The following is a 15904-nucleotide window of genomic DNA, read 5'->3' on the forward strand; positions in this document are numbered from 1 at the left end:
GCCACGGCAATCTCTACACTCTAATAAATCCAAACCTTGGTTTGACCAAGAATGCATGGCTATGAAACGCCTCCTGCTGGATAAGTACAGGAACTATAGATCAGCCAACCTACCTTCGCTACCATTAGACTGGTTTGAGTTAAAACGCAGTTATAAAGCTTTGATTAACAAGAAAAAGCTCCAGGCACAAAGGAAGGAATGGCAGTGCCTAGTGGAGGCCTCCCAAAAGAAAGATTCTGCCACGTTTTGGAAAACAATTGCAAAAAGCTGGAGAGACTCCCCGATTGAAATCGAATACTCTATACCCGCTGGAGCATGGGAGGCCTATTTCCACTCATTATATTCATCAAATCAACTGGCCCCAGTTCTGCTTCCTGCTTCAAGTGAATTTGGCGAGGAATGGCCCCCTGTAACCACAGAAGAAATTACTGGCCTTATTCAATCTCTTAAATCAGGGAAAGCCCCGGGTGCTGACAATATCCCACCAGAAATTCTTAAGGCAAATGTTGAATGGTGGGCCCCTGTGCTAGCCGCCTTGTTCACTAGTATAAATCAAGCGGCTATTATCCCCGAGGACTGGGGTTTAGCCATCATCATTCCAATATTTAAGAAAGGAAACAGAACTGAGCCAGCTAACTATAGACCAATCAGTCTATTAAGCGTTATTAGCAAACTGTACGCTGCTCATTTATGTGATAAATTGGTGGAGTGGATGGAAAGAGAGCATATTCTATCAGAAGCTCAAGCTGGTTTTAGAGCAAAGCGTTCAACTATAGACCAGGCCCTTGTCCTTCAACACCTGGCAGACAAATACTCTAGAAAAGGGGGGTCTTTATATGCAGCTTTTGTCGATTTTAAATCGGCTTTTGATCTAATACCAAGGGACAGACTCTGGGAAAAGCTTGGCGCTACAAACATAGATAAACGCTTATTACGCCTTATCCGTGGTCTATACGAAAACACCAGGGTGAGGGTAAGATGCGATCGGTCAGGCCATCTAACTAAAGAAATTCAAACGCACTATGGGGTTAAACAAGGATGTGTCCTCGCGCCAACGCTATTTAATTTTTACATCAACTCTCTAGCAGTAAATATGGCGAAAGAAAATGCCCACCCTCCCAAATTGGCAGGTGTGCCCCTCCCGGTGCTTCTGTATGCGGACGATGCAGTCCTACTCTCCTTTTCCTGTGTTGGCTTGAGGAAGCTTTTGAGATCACTTGCTGACTATTGTCAAGCGGAACAATTATCAATAAATTACAGCAAATCTAAAATTATGGTGTTCTCAAAAAAAAGAAGGAAACACAAATGGAGAATTAATGGTCAACCTATTGACCAGGTAGCAACTTTCAAATACCTGGGAATAACTTTTCAGGAAAGGGTCTCGTGGCACCAACAGATGAAAAACGCCATTGCCAACGCAGGAAGGGCCAGTAAAGCCCTTACAAGATTCTTTCATGGGAAAGGGGGAAAATACGTTCCGGCGGCCTCCCAGGTTTTTGCTGCAAAAATACTCCCACAACTCACTTATGGATCCCAGGTCTGCAGTTTTAAAAATTTTGCGCCTATGGAGGCATTTCAAACAAAATTCTATCGGTGTTTATTGGGGATCCCCCCTTGTGTATCTAATATAGCTGTCCGCTTAGAAGTTGGACAACCACCTGTTAACGCACGGCTGTGGATTCTAAAGATACACTACTGGTTAAAACTTATTTTTTCCCCGGCCGGTTTGGCTCCCTTAACACTCTTAGACACCTTTCATTCTACCTGGAAAGCTTCCCTGTTTGAAAAGATAAGAAGCTTGGGATTCTCCCCGCAGATCTTAATAGCGGCAGGATATGAGAGTGCCAGAAGTCAAGTGCTCCAACGCATTAGGGACATAGAGCTGCAATGTCATATGGGCAAAATGGATAAACATGCCACAATTAGAGACTTTGGGAGAGGGTTCTCACCCGCAAATTATCTGGCTGATTTACAAATACCTAAGTACAGACACTCCTTTACCCTGGCCAGATTCAACGTTCTGCCCTCTGCCCTGTTGTTAGGCAGATATGAGGGCAAACCATATGAGTCACGTGTTTGCCCATGTGGCTCATCGGAAGTGGAAACAAGTCTGCATGTATTGCTGCACTGTAGTTATTACGAGGACTTACGTCTGACCTTTATTGCCCCAGTTCTACAAAAGCTTAAAAATAAACCAGAACTCCTATGTATGAGAGCCTTGGTAGAAGATAAGGTCCCTGAAATTACGATCAATGTTGCCAAATTCTGTGTAGCTGCTATTAGGCGCAGGAAACAAGAGCTTTCCAATGTCAATATGCAGGTGAAGGCAAATATTTAATTTTATTTATGCTGTCTAATTTTAAATTGTTGTTATGACCTAATCTGTATTGAAATTGTCCTTTGTTCTTCTGGTGTTATCTTTTGCTGACTAGCTGTACGAGTTAATCTGGTCTGTGACCGTTTAATAAACTTTGATTTGAAGCACACAACACCACTATTCCATCATCCAAGCTGCTTCCCTATTAATTTCTGGGCACAAAATGTTTGTTTTCATCCATAGAAGTCCCTTCAAGTCTACACACATTTCTTCTATCATGACTGTGCCCTTTGAACACTGTATTCAAGCAGCAAGAAGGTGAGAGCTGTTCTTGGTGGAAGCTGTGAAGCTTTTCCCCCACAGAAATGAGACTCAGATTACTTTGGGAATGCTGCAACACTTTCTTATTTGGGCTGCCGGGTAGGATTCAACACCCAGTTGTGATTTAATGGATTAGGAAAACGTGTCTTGAAATCCCTGTTCAGCCATCTTGCTCGCTGCGTGACTTAAGCTGACACAGGCATTCTCCGTCAGCCTAACAGACTGCCCTTTGGCTGCTGTGGTGATAAACAAACTCGTGTATGTCGCCCTGACCTCCTTTGGTAATAATAATTTTTTTAAAGTAAGTGACCTGAAACAAACATTGCAGTGTGGAGTGCTTTTGTTCAGGGTTCCAGCCAGCCAGCCAGCTATACCCTCGTCCAAGGCACTCTAATCCATCCTGGATAGCTCAGTTGGTTAGAGTGTGATGCTGATAATGCCAAGGTTGTGGGTTCGATCCCCAAATGGGACAGCTGCATTATTCCTGCATTGCAGGCGACTGAACTAGATGATCCTAAGGGTCCCTTCCAACTCTACAATTCTATGATTTCTTTCATTTCTGTGATCTCTTGCCTGGTTTTTTGTTTCCCACCCACCCCAACAGTCAGCCACCATTCACAGCGACTCAACACACTCAGCCTTCATTGGGTTATCCTCCCTACTTGCTACTTTTAACTATTTCCCCCTAAGCTTCTTTTTTTGTACTTCCCCCAAGTCTCCTGAGAATTCACTTTTCAGCATGGATGCCACCATTTTGGCTACATAAAAGCCTTCATCTGCACTCTCGTTTAAACAATAGAAATAAAGAGACAGATAAATTAAACGTCTTGGGTTTAGCAAACATGAGCTAATATTCATTGGTTTTACGATAATGCATTCTACAGTTTAATACAGAGTTTTATCTTACTGATTTGAGCAGAAGTTTCAGTAGTATTAAGTGTCCCTTGTCCTTCAGGTAGACCAGGCAAAAATCTAGCAATAAAAACAAATAGATTGACTTAAAAAAAAAAGTTATGACATCAGGGTGCAAAACTCTGTACACTTACGTGCAGGTAAGCTCTATTGAGCAGGTCCCAAACTCTATTCCACAAGCATCAGCTGGGTGGGCTGTGGCATGTCTGTGGATTTCAGGTTGAAGACACAAGATGACACATTCATCATATTAAATATTCCTATTGATTTTAATTCATAGACTCACAGTTGGAAGGGACCCAAGGGTTATCTAGTCCAGCCCCCTGCAATACAGGAATTGATAATTGCATTTTATTGCTTCTTTTATTTCTGATATTGTATTCCATTGTATTGCAATAAAAGCAATATAATAAAACACAATGTATAATAAACAATTGAAGCAATAAAATACAATAAAAAACCATACAGTATTTAGCGCGGCACATTATAATTGCTACAATAGGCAGAGAGATCCTAAAGTACTGTAGTCCACTGAGGCCCTAAGCAATTTGCAAGTGGTCTGGGGAAAGAATGGGAACCATTGTTCTCTTGAACACAGATGAACTTACTCCAGAGTAAACTTACGTAACACTGTGTTGTAAAAGTTGGGAGACCCATACAGTATGTTCAGAAGGTATCTTATGTACCCAGCACTTTCCTAAACAGACAAAGAGACGGTGCTTTTAAACAGAAGTCACACCACATCACACATCTAAAGCACACTTATACCGCATTACATGGCAGGCTAGTGTCTGAAACAAAGATCTGCTCTCCCAAGCTCACATTCCCAACATGTTTGCACTCCTCTCTCAGTGACTTCTCTGCTGCCTTGGTCATGTCCACAGAATGGGAGATGGCAGGATCCCCAAGGATGTGCTCTAGAGGGAGCTGGCTTCAGGCCCCAGGCCTGTTGGCGGACAAACTCTGTGTTAAAAAGATGTCTGCAAACATGGCATGAAGGCTGGCAACATCAACCCCACCATGTGGGAATCCCTTGCTGGCGACTGCAGTACAATCCATAGCAGTGACTGGAGGAGGAATGACTGCTGGTAGGAGCACAGAGAGAAGAAACGCCATGCTGCATTTGCAGCAGCACAACTGGACACCATCATCTGCCCCAGCTGCAACAAAACATGTCTCTCCTGTATCAGTGTCTACAGCAGGTGCTGCAACCTTCTAACAATTTGACTTCACCCTCAAAGTCACATTCTTCCATTGTCTTCCAAAACAGATGTATGCCAACCAACCAACCAACCAACCAACCAACCAACCAACACCACTTTAAAAGTCATGGCTTCCCCCAATTAATCCAGAGAACTATAGTTTGTTACAAGCACTGGGAATTTTAAGGAGCCCTCTATTCCCCTCACAGATCTACAACCCCCAGAGGCTCTTGGGAAGAATAATTCATAAACCACCATGAGAATGATAGATCATTTCTCAGGATTCTTTGGAGAGAAGCCACGGCTGTTGATGTGCTATTATAGTGCTTTAAATGTAAGGTACGGATGTGGCCACATCCCACACTTCAGAACAAGCACTGCTTCTGTTCCTTTGGCTGTGGTATAAAAGTCGCAAATGTTCCACTGAGCAACTTCTAACTTCGCAGAAAGAAACGGCAGAGCTGTCACAGAACGTATAATCTAAAGTTCAGGCTAAGTTCAGCATGAAATATTCAGAAGTCCCTAAAACAGCCCCTTGACAGGGGTGTAACCAAGCATTTTTGCACTTCCCTAAAAGATCCCCTTTCAATAAAGCTTTTTCCACACTCCTGCCTTGACGTCCCCTGTAATAATGATGTGACCTTTTGTTTCAGCAGAACTTCAAGAAAGTGTGATTCTTTAATGACTTGCATAGATGGGATGGGGGAATAAAGACTATAGTCATCGCCATGGCTTTACTTCAGCCAGAAGAAATGCAAGAACATGAGCCCTGCTGGATCAAGCCCTTATAAAATTAGTTAACCCATTTAGCATTTGATAGAATGTATAGAATTTAGCATTGAATAAAAATGTATGTACTTTTGTAATCCCTGCATATACACTCTGTAATGGAACCTATGCATCAATGTTCTAATTTCTATGCCGTGTGGACTTCTCAGCCCTGACCCTCATATCTTTCTAAGTGCTGTTTGCATAGTTTAGGAATGGAATGCTAATGTGAAATTACCTTGAATCCTTCCAGGCATAGGAAACTATAGAAACTGTATGTTGTGGACTTTTTGAGGGTCTGGATGTCAAGAAAAAGGACGATAAATGAGTAAAATGTTAAATCCTAAGATGCCAAGGGGCACCCAAGATAATGGATGGAATGAGCTAACGAAGCCAAGCAAGACAGTTTTAGCTCCCTGGCATGTGACCTTTTCATGCGTACATTCTATGAGCGAAAAACCCTATAAAAGCTGTGTTAAAACATGTCTCAAACAGTTCTCCTAACTGGTGGTTCTCTGAACTCCTGGTTTGAGTAACTGTTGCAATAGCTTATCTCTCAAACTGGGTCCCTAGTGGATGCTGAGCTCATATTTCTCTCTTGGCTGTGTTTTTCTTTAAAGTGTCATTCCCTCACCTGGGCATGAACTATTGAGAGGTGGCTTAGAAGTAAATTCTTACCACAAGGCCAAAGACCATATGGTCCAGCATCCTGTTCCCAAAGTGTTCAACCAGATGTGCCCATGGGAAGCCCAGAAGCAAAACCTGAGGGTAACAGCACTCTCGCCACCTGTGATTCCCAACTCGTATTCAGAGTCATACTGCCTCCAACAGGGGTAGTAAAACACAAACAAGTGGGACTTGGAGTTTAGTTGGGACACAGAGTTTAGTTTTTCCCCTTTTGAGCCAGTCCCTTAATCTTCTGACCCTTTGAAACCTTATTTTATTTTTTTCAGCTTTCCTTACAGAGCGTCTGTCACACTGCAAACTGCAGTGTTGCTGAGATTCTGGCCATCTGAATCTATGAAAAATGTTTCAGTGCAGAATGCTCCTGTTCCGGATACTCCATTTCATTCCCTTTCTCACATTCCTTCACCCTACATTCTAAGGCCACTGAGCATGCTCATTCCTCATTGGGCTGTTTTGGGGGTTGATGCCTAGAATTCTCTTCTAACTCTCCCACCCTCTTTTTGTATTTCAACAAGCCTCTGGATCCCTCCTTGTGTGGGGATGATTACCACTTTGGCTACCAAAGGACTACCACTATGAGATAAGAATGGGAATACAGTGGTACCTTGGTTCTCAAATTTAATCCGTTCCGGGAGTCCATTCGACTCCCGGAACCATTTGAAAACCAAGGCGTGGCTTCCTATTGGCTGCAGGAGCTTCCTGCACTCAATTGGAAGCAGCGGAAGCCACGTTGGACATTCAGCTTCCAAAAAACATTTGCAAACCAGAACACTTACTTCCGGGTTTACGGCATTCAGGAGCCGATTTGTTTGGGAGCCAAGCCATTCGACAACCAAAGTACCACTGTACATACATTCTAAATGCTTTAAACATTTAAAATAAACACCAAAACACCATACTAAATAAAAATAGCATTTCATTTGAATGCCTTCTTATGCAAGAGCTCTTGAAGCCCACTCCTTATGTGAACTCTGGCAAAGTATGCATTTCCCTTTGTTATTGCACCACTGCTTTCATCCATCCATAAATCTGAAGTTAAAAGGCCAGAGTCAATTAGTGGGTTTGGTCTCTCTTCTACCCTATATGAACATTTCAAAATAATTGGACAATTAGCATGAAGGAAAGAATTGCCCACAATTATAGAAGCCCCCACCTTCTTGGTCAAGGTTGGAGGTGAAAATAAATTATATTGCAAGGGGTGCTTTAAAGAAGACACAACATGGAATACTGCAGGCATAGGCAAACTCGGCCCTCCAGATGTTTTGGGACTACAACTCCCATCATCCCTAGCTAGCTAACAGTGGTCAGGAATGATGGGAATTGTAGTCTCAAAACATCAGGAGGGCTGAGTTTGCCTATGCCTGCTCTACTGCAAAGGAACTAGCATGAAATAATTGCATGGCTCAGCCTTCCCCAATCTGGAGGGTACCACATTGGCAAAGATTGATGTAGATGAAGGATGGGAACCTGCAGCTCTTCAGATGTTGCTAAGCTGCAATTCACATCATCCTTGACCATTGGCCATGTTGGCTGGAGCTGATGGAAGGTGAAGTCCAGCAACATCTGGAGAGCAAGGCATTCCCCACCCTAGGTATAGATTATTAGTGTCATGATTCATATTCGTGCATGCTGCTATATATATATACACATTGGGAAATGATCGCCCATTGTTTCCAGTTGCACATACACAGAAGGGTATGTACTGTACAATAATAATCTAGAAAACCTTTTCATACAGACTATTCCCTATGCAAAAATGTGTTCCAGGTGGAATTTTGCTGTTTCAGGTAAGCCTAAGAGGGGCTCTAAGAACATATAATTACAGCTCTGTCCTTTGCACTAGAATTAATGGAGAAAGTGTGAGTGGATTGGTGATGTCTGTGATGAAATTAAGTCAGAAAAGAAGATAACCAGGCGTGGGGTGGCAGGGGAAGAAATTTATCCTCAAGCTCCAGGGGGGCTGGCCCCTTAATTTTAAGTGTGGCCCTCTTGTCTATGATCCTTTTGCATGCAGACGAGCCCAGGGTTAGTTCCTGTGTCCTAAGGCAGGGCTGGAATATCTGAAACCTTGAAAAGCCACTGCCAGTCAGTGTGGAGCTAGATGGCTCAATGATGTAACACAGTTTCCTATGTTCCTAGATAAAATGAAGTAAGTCCAGGTGTGATGGGCTTGTAGGTTTCATTAAAGGGTCCACTACCTTGCCCCTCCCCACAGCACTGAAAGAAGCAGATGAATTTTGAAATGATGCTTGGGAAAACATTTTGGCTGAAAAGCCAAAGTCCTGCCATAAAATGGTAGGAAGAGTGGCCTTTTTCATGAAATAAAATAGGGAAATGCAGAGATTAAATTGACACAGAGCTCAGCTGTGGAACCTCATTTTAACACAGGACTCCGCTCTGGACAGTGGAAATAATGACATAGAGAGAGAGGATTGTTCAGCATATGCAGAGTGCATCTCTCTCTTTACTAAAGCAACCACAGCTCACCTCGCACAGCTTAACAGCATGGCAGTCCGAACGGGAAGGGAAAACCCTTCCTTCCACCGCTGAACGATATTTTCCTAGTAACACAAAGTGTGAATTATGAGAAACAAATCTTAAAGAAGAGGAAGACTTATTTCAAACGTGATAAATCTCCTGTGTGACTAACTCGCCAGGCAGGATATTCCGCGCACGACCAACTTATCCAATATGCCACCATTGCCGAAGTTACAGCCCGAGGATTCTGCCGGTCTCCACCTCCTGCAGCTTTTGCAGCAGCGAACCCTAAAAAACGCAGGCAGGCAAGTGGCGGCTGGTGTCTCCCACCCCCCTTCGGCATCTTAATTGGGAAATCGACGCGGAGAGAGGAAGGGAGATCGACCCGGCGGAAAGTTAGCCGAGGGAGACGCTGCGGTCGGGGGACCAGGCGAGGCAGCGCGCTGTGCGCAGCAGCAGAAGCAGCGCACATCTCCTTGGAACCGAGCGGACGCTGAACAGGCAGTCTGGCTCTTCCCCATCCGGCGCGGAGCACCTCGAGACCCCGGGTAAGCGCTGCTCTCCCCGCTAAGCGTTTCGAAAGGCAGATGCCCAAGTGCAAGGCAGCTTTAGTGGGTCGGCGAGAGCTTCTTCCTGGCTGCTTGGGGGGCGTTTTGGATAGACCCAAACCAGGCACAACGCGGAGCCCCAGGGGCGAGCCGGTCCTCGGGGGGCGCTGCTGCCGGAAGGTTTCTGGAAGCCGAGCTTAGCCTTCGGAGCGAGCGCGAGGTCAGGAAAGGGCCGCGCTGGGAGCGGGGTCCGGGGGAGACGCCGAGACAGGGCCCCGCTGCCGTGCCCCAGGAAGGCGCGCAGGGCCAGCAAAGAAAGACGCGCAGCCTCGATCCTCCGTAGCTTTGGCTCAAGGCCCCCAGCGTCGCCGCCTACGGCGGTTTCATCGACGCGCCTTTTAGATTCATAACCGCTTTGTCAACAACCCGCCTTTCCCCATTTTTCCTCTTAAACCCAAAACACTTCTCAGCGCGCCCATCGGTTGGAGAGCTTGAGTGCGCCCAGAAGCTCCAGAAAGAGCGTTTTCTTCGCACCAGGAACCCAGGGAACTCGACTCCGTGCCAGAACGAATCCCTGCCTTCTCTTCTCCCTCCGCGGTCTGCAGTGCCGCGCGGTTAGGTGGTGGATGAAGGGGAGAAGGCAGCCCTGGGGAGGAAGCAGGGGCGAGGATCTCCGGGCCCTGCTTCTTCCACCTTCCCCTGGCGACGCCCTCCAACGCGCGACCCAGACGGGGGAACCCTTCTCTGAAAACGCCCTTACTTTGGATATTAGGGGGTTAAGGAACTTCTTCTCTTGCGGCGTCCTTCAGATAATGAGCGTTTCCTACTTTATTCAGCCTTGCTTGAAATAGAAGTGGGAAATCTTCTTTTTTTATATAAAGAAGAAGAAGGTGGAAACTTTCCGCCAAACCGTCACTAATTGCCTTGTGCTTGACTTGGCTGCCAATCGGTTTCTAATTATCCCACGTTTCGTATTTTATCTAAAGCTAAATCAAACTCTTGCTCTTTTGGGGAATATCAGCCAGGCTTCCTCTTAAACGGAGCAGATTCACAATTAAAGATTATTTGTAAAGCCCACTGAACCCACTAGGAGCTACTCCTGAGAAGATATGCTTAGCACCGCGTTGTTAGAATAAATTGTTAAGTATTTATGTGCTGGTTTTTTGGATGTATAGCTAATGTATAGAAACCGAGAACAATACAGTGGTACATCGGGTTAAGTACTTAATTCGTTCCGGAGGTCTGTTCTTAACCTGAAACTGTTCTTAACCTGAAACACCACTTTAGCTAATGGGGCCTCCTGCTGTCGCCGCTCCGCCGCTGCACGATATCTGTTCTCATCCTAAAGCAAAGTTCTTACCCTGAAGCACTATTTCTGGGTTAGTGGAGTCTGTAACCTGAAGCGTATGTAACCTGAAGTGCATGTAACCTGAGGTACCACTGTACCTTATACCAAATCAGACCATTGGGCAATCTAACTCAGTGTCATCCACTGCTTAGCAACAGATATCCAGGGTTCAGAAAAACAGTCTTCCAGTCCTAGCTGGAGAAGGGAAAAAGGGAAAAGGCGGATCTAGACGGATCCTCGTGAATTCATATGATTTTTTTCATTCAAATTAAGTAAAACCACCATGATACTGTAGAGTGTAGACCATGTCTTGCTCTGTAGACAGCATCAAAAAAATCATGCATCCACTATTTCGTGGGGCCACAGGGGCGCAAAAACATGGTTAAAAACACGGATCCTCATGATTTTTGCACTAGATTAGCCCAAAGTCACCATCAGATCAAACATCATGGCCAGGGGCACAGCACCCACCACAAAAATCACAGATCCACGGCTTCCTGGCCATACCGTGGCCCAAAAACGTGGTTTTGAAGCATGGATCCTCATGGATCCTCACACTTTTTGCATTGGGCCACCCCAAATTCACTGTCAAATCACACATCATGTCCAGGGGCACAGCCTGCACCACAAAAATCACGGATCCACGGCTTCCTGGCCATACCGTGGCCCAAAAACATAGTTTTGAAGTACGGATGCTCATAAATCCTCACGCTTTTTGCATCGGGCCAACCCAAACTCACCGTCAAATCACATATCATAGCCAGGGGCACAACCTACACCACAAAAATCACGGATCCACGCCTGCCTGGTCATATCGTGGCCCAAAAACGTGGTTCCGAAGCATGGATCCTCATGATTTTTGCACAAGATCAGCCCAAAGTCACCATCAGATCAAACATCATGGCCAGGGGCACAGCATGCAACACAAAAATCACGGATCCACGGCTTCCTGGTCATACCATGGCCCCCAAACGTGGTTTTGAAGCACGGATCCTCCTGGATCCTAACGCTTTTTGCATTGGGCCACCCTAAACTCACCATCAGATCAAACATCATGTCCAGGGGCACAGCCTTCCCCTCAAAAATCATGGATCCACGGTTATCTGGCAACGCCATGGCCCAAAAATGTGGTTTTGAAGGTCGGATCCTCATGGATCCTAATGCTTTTTGCATTGGGCCACCCCAAATTCACTGTCAAATCACACATCATGTCCAGGGGCACAGCCTGCACAAAAAAAACTCGGATCTATGGCTTCCTGGCCACTCCATGGCCCAAAAATGTGGTTTTGAAGCACAGATCCTCATGGATCCTCATGCTTTTTGCATTGGGCCACCCCAAATTCACTGTCAAATCACACATCATGTCCAGGGGCACAGCCTGCACCACATAAAACTCGGATCCACGGCTTCCTGGTCGTACCGTGGTCCCAAAACATGGTTTTGAAGCACGGATCCTTATGGATCCTAATGCTTTGTGCATTGGGCCACCCCAAACTCACCATCAAATCACACATGATGTCCAGGGGCACAGCATACAACACAAAAATTACGGATACACTGCTTCCTGGTCGTACCGTGGTCCAAAAACGTGGTTTTGAAGCACAGATCCTCATGGATCCTCACGTTTTTTGCATTGGGCCACCCCAAACTCACTGTCAAATCACATATCATGTCCAGGAGCACAGCCTGCACCACAAAAAACTCGGATCCACGGCTTCCTGGTCGTACCGTGGTCCAAAAACGTGGTTCTGAAGCACGGATCCTCATGGATCCTCACGCTTGTTGCATTGAGCCAACCCAAACTCACCGTCAGATCACACGTCATAGCCAGGGGCACAGCCTGCACCACAAAAATCACGGATCCACGGCTTCCTGGCCACTCCATGGCCCAAAAACATGGTTTTGAAGCACGGATCCTCATGGATCCTCATGCTTTTTGCATTGGGGAACCCCAAATTCACCCTTAATTCAAATATCTTGTACATAACCACAGATCTGACCACAAACATTATGGATCTACTGCTTCATGGCCCTGGCCAGATGCTACCCTGGATATACAGACCACTTTTTAGGTGGGTGTGCTGGGATGGAGGAAACGGAGTCGGCTGAATCTCTATCTATTAAAGATGGTCTTCCAATGGCTGGGCCAGAATGATTTTGGTTTGGTTTGCCTGCTCCCAGCTCTTCATGGGGCGCAATAGTCACCTGTAGCCGCCATCAGGAGTCCCGGTGTGATCATGGCTGCTTCTGTCTCTATGGAGGCATTGGTCTCAAATGTAGCCAAACTGGCATTTTTTAATCTATGTCAGGTTAGGCGATTGGTACCGTACCTGTCCCTTTCCAACCTATCCATGGTGATCCATGCAGTAGCCACCTGCAGACTAGACTACTTTAACTTGCTGTACACCTGAGCTGGGGAGGGCAGGGTATAAATGCGATAGAGAGAGAGTGAGAGTGAGTGAGTGTGTGTGTGTGTGTGTGTGTGTGTGAGAGAGAGAGAGAGAGAGAGAGAGAGAGAGAGAGAGAGAGATATGCAGGGCTACCCTTGAGACTGCTCCAGAAACTCCAAATGGTCTAAAATGCATGAGTTCTTACTTGGACTTTGTGGAGAGCCCACATTCAGTTGGTTGTTCATCAGCTGGATTGGCTCCAGGTGGAGTAGTGAATCAGGTTAAAGGTTTTGGTGCTAATCTTTAAAGCCCTAAACAGTCTGTGACCTTTCTTATCTGTGGGAATTATCTTCCAATACACCCCCATGAGTGTGACGCTCATCTAACAGCAACCTACTGGTGGTCCCTGGCCCAAAACATATCCAGCTGTCCTCGACCAGAGCCAGAGCCTTTTTGGTGGAATGCTTTGTCTAATGAGACCAGGGCTTAGTGCAATCTATCTCAGTTCTCTCACTTGTCATGGTGAGTGGGCTTGCACATTCCTATGACCCTTGTGAGTGAAGCCGTCGGGAATCTCGTACTCCCAGCAGGGTCACCCAAGGCGGTAAGGTCAAAGAAAATCAAAAATGCTCAGAGTCCTGTAGTGATTTAATGCTCATTATTGCAGCATGTAAAACAGTGACTGAATTTCCCCCCAAACCTCAGGCCTTTATATACATTATTTACACAATGAGTCCTGTCTGACTGGCTGATTCTGCTTCCCTCCTGGAGCCTGATTAGGCTTTTCCTGCAAGCCAATCAGTTCTTGCATTCTAGGATCCTACTTGCCTATTGTTCTAGGATCCAAGCTTAGTACATAAAGGGAAGGAGCTAGACAAAGAATGATCCAAGAAGTCCTCAGTGGCAGAACAGGCGGATGATAACAAGCAATGTGTTACAACGGCTGTGAAGGCGGATGAAGGCTGCAGCAGATAGGATCCACCAGTTCGTCGTGACTACTCATGCCATCAGAACAGGGCCCTACTGCGAAGACTGTGCGTTGGTCAGCGTGCACTGATCTCTACACATAAAACAAATTCACGCACAGGCGTCTTCCAGAAACCCAACCCAACCCCCGCAAACCCTCCCCCCCATGGCGATCACTAAATGGCTACGGAGGCAGGAATGTGAAATCTGGAAGCCCCTAGTTATGAACCGACACATGGGCGGTCAGTCATTCTGACTCAAGGAATGAGGCAGTTGAGCACCTCAGCAGCTGTATCCATGACTGAGCAGCCCTTTTTAGGATCCACTCTTCTCACCCCCAAAAGGGGAAGGGGCTGGAAACGGTGCCCTAAACATAGTCTGCCTCCCTTTTTCCCTGACTGGATTACCGCGCCCAGTGGGGTCACCACCCAGGGGTCATAAAAGACAATTGAACTTTGGAACATAGAATATATGGACTTTGTCAGATAACACAGACAGCGAACGTCCTAAACGCAGTGCTTCAAGACTCTCGAAGAGCAGGCAAGGGACAACTGAAGGAAGAAAAAGGAGGCTACACATTTTTCTGGAAAGGTCTATCTGAACAAGAACATTGAATACATAGGTAGGCTTCGCTATGAAAAACGACCTTGTGAAGCTCCTGTCAGAAGTCCCTACTGGCATTAATGAGCGACTCTCAACCCTTCGAATAAAGCTCACAAAAAACCAACAGACTACTATTATAAGCACTTATGCACCAACACTGGATGCTGATGAAGACATTAAAGAAAATTTTTACTCTCAGCTGGATACCATCCTATCAGAGACGCCTAAGGAAGATAAAATTATCCTGGGTGATTTTAATGCAAGAGTTGGGTGAGATTTTGATCTATGGCCTGGGACTATTGGGAAAGGAGGAGTTGGCAACAGCAACCAGAATGGAATCTTACTTTTGACGATATGTGCAGCGCACAACCTTGTTATTACCAAAACACTCTTTTGACAGAAAAATAAATTTAAAACTTCATGGAGGCATCCTCGGTCAAACCACTGGCACCTCTTAGGCTATGTTATTGTCCGTGCTAAAGATCAACGTGATGTGCTCCTTTCCAGAGCTATGACGAGCACCGACGACTGCTGGACAGATCACCAACTAATACGCGCCACGATGGCTATCAAGATTATACCTCAACGCAGGCTTCAGGGAAGAAAACCAAGGCACAAAATGAACACTCAAGCCCTTCACGTTCCCATTAAGCGGGATTGCTTCTAAATGACTCTTAAGGACCATCTGCTTTCAGAATTCCCTGATAACATCAAGGAACACTGGACCAAGCTAAAAACATCCATTATTGCAGTCTGTGAGCAAACTATTGGATACCAAACCAAGAAACACCAGGACTGGTTTGATGAGAATGACAGTGAGATTGAATGCCATGGTTGACAGGAAAAGGAAGGCATTTCAGATCTGGCAAAGAGAAAGAAGCTGTGCCACTAAGAAAAAAAACATATGCCAATGCTAAGAACCAGAGAACTAAAAAACACCTGGTGGATAAAAAAAAAGCTCAAGAGATCCAGCACTTAGCCGACACTCATGATGCACAGAGTTTCTTTAAAGCCACAAAGACCATCTATGGACCAATAAATCATGGCATATGCCCCCCTACGCTCAGCAGATGGTACCACACTTCTAAAAGATAAAGAAGCTATTGCACTGTGCTGGAAAGGACACTACCAACATCTCCTTAACCACAACTCCCCCATAGCTGCTGAGGTCCTCTCCCAAATCCCGCAAAAACAAATTAGAGATGAGCTTGCAGTATCTCCAAATCTGGGAGAGTTGTGTACAGCTATTAACCAAGTAAAAAACAACAAAGCCAGTGGACCTGATGGCATACCTGCTGAAATCTTCAAAGTGGGTGGAATTGAACTTACACAACAACTTCACAAGCTCATCAAAAAAATCTGGG

At 45.6% G+C, this 15904-nt stretch overlaps 1 protein-coding gene across 3 annotated transcripts in view; it reads left to right on the forward strand.

Annotated features, from left to right (window-relative positions):
* NPY5R (neuropeptide Y receptor Y5) overlaps positions 1–15904 on the forward strand; it is a 38093-nt gene that overhangs the window by 7939 nt on the left and 14250 nt on the right. The window contains exon 2 of one of the 3 annotated variants that reach the window (XR_013842584.1): positions 5409–6377. The exons of 1 other annotated variant lie outside the window; for it this stretch is intronic. The gene's annotated coding sequence lies outside the window, so the exon portion shown is untranslated. Of the gene's footprint in view, positions 1–5408; positions 6378–8598; positions 9234–15904 lie in introns of those variants that run through there. One more of the 3 variants, XM_079991420.1, reaches the window with a different exon arrangement.

The sequence above is a fragment of the Podarcis cretensis genome (assembly GCF_951804945.1).
Source record: "Podarcis cretensis genome assembly, chromosome: 9".
NCBI classification, from domain to species: Eukaryota; Metazoa; Chordata; class Lepidosauria; order Squamata; family Lacertidae; genus Podarcis; species Podarcis cretensis.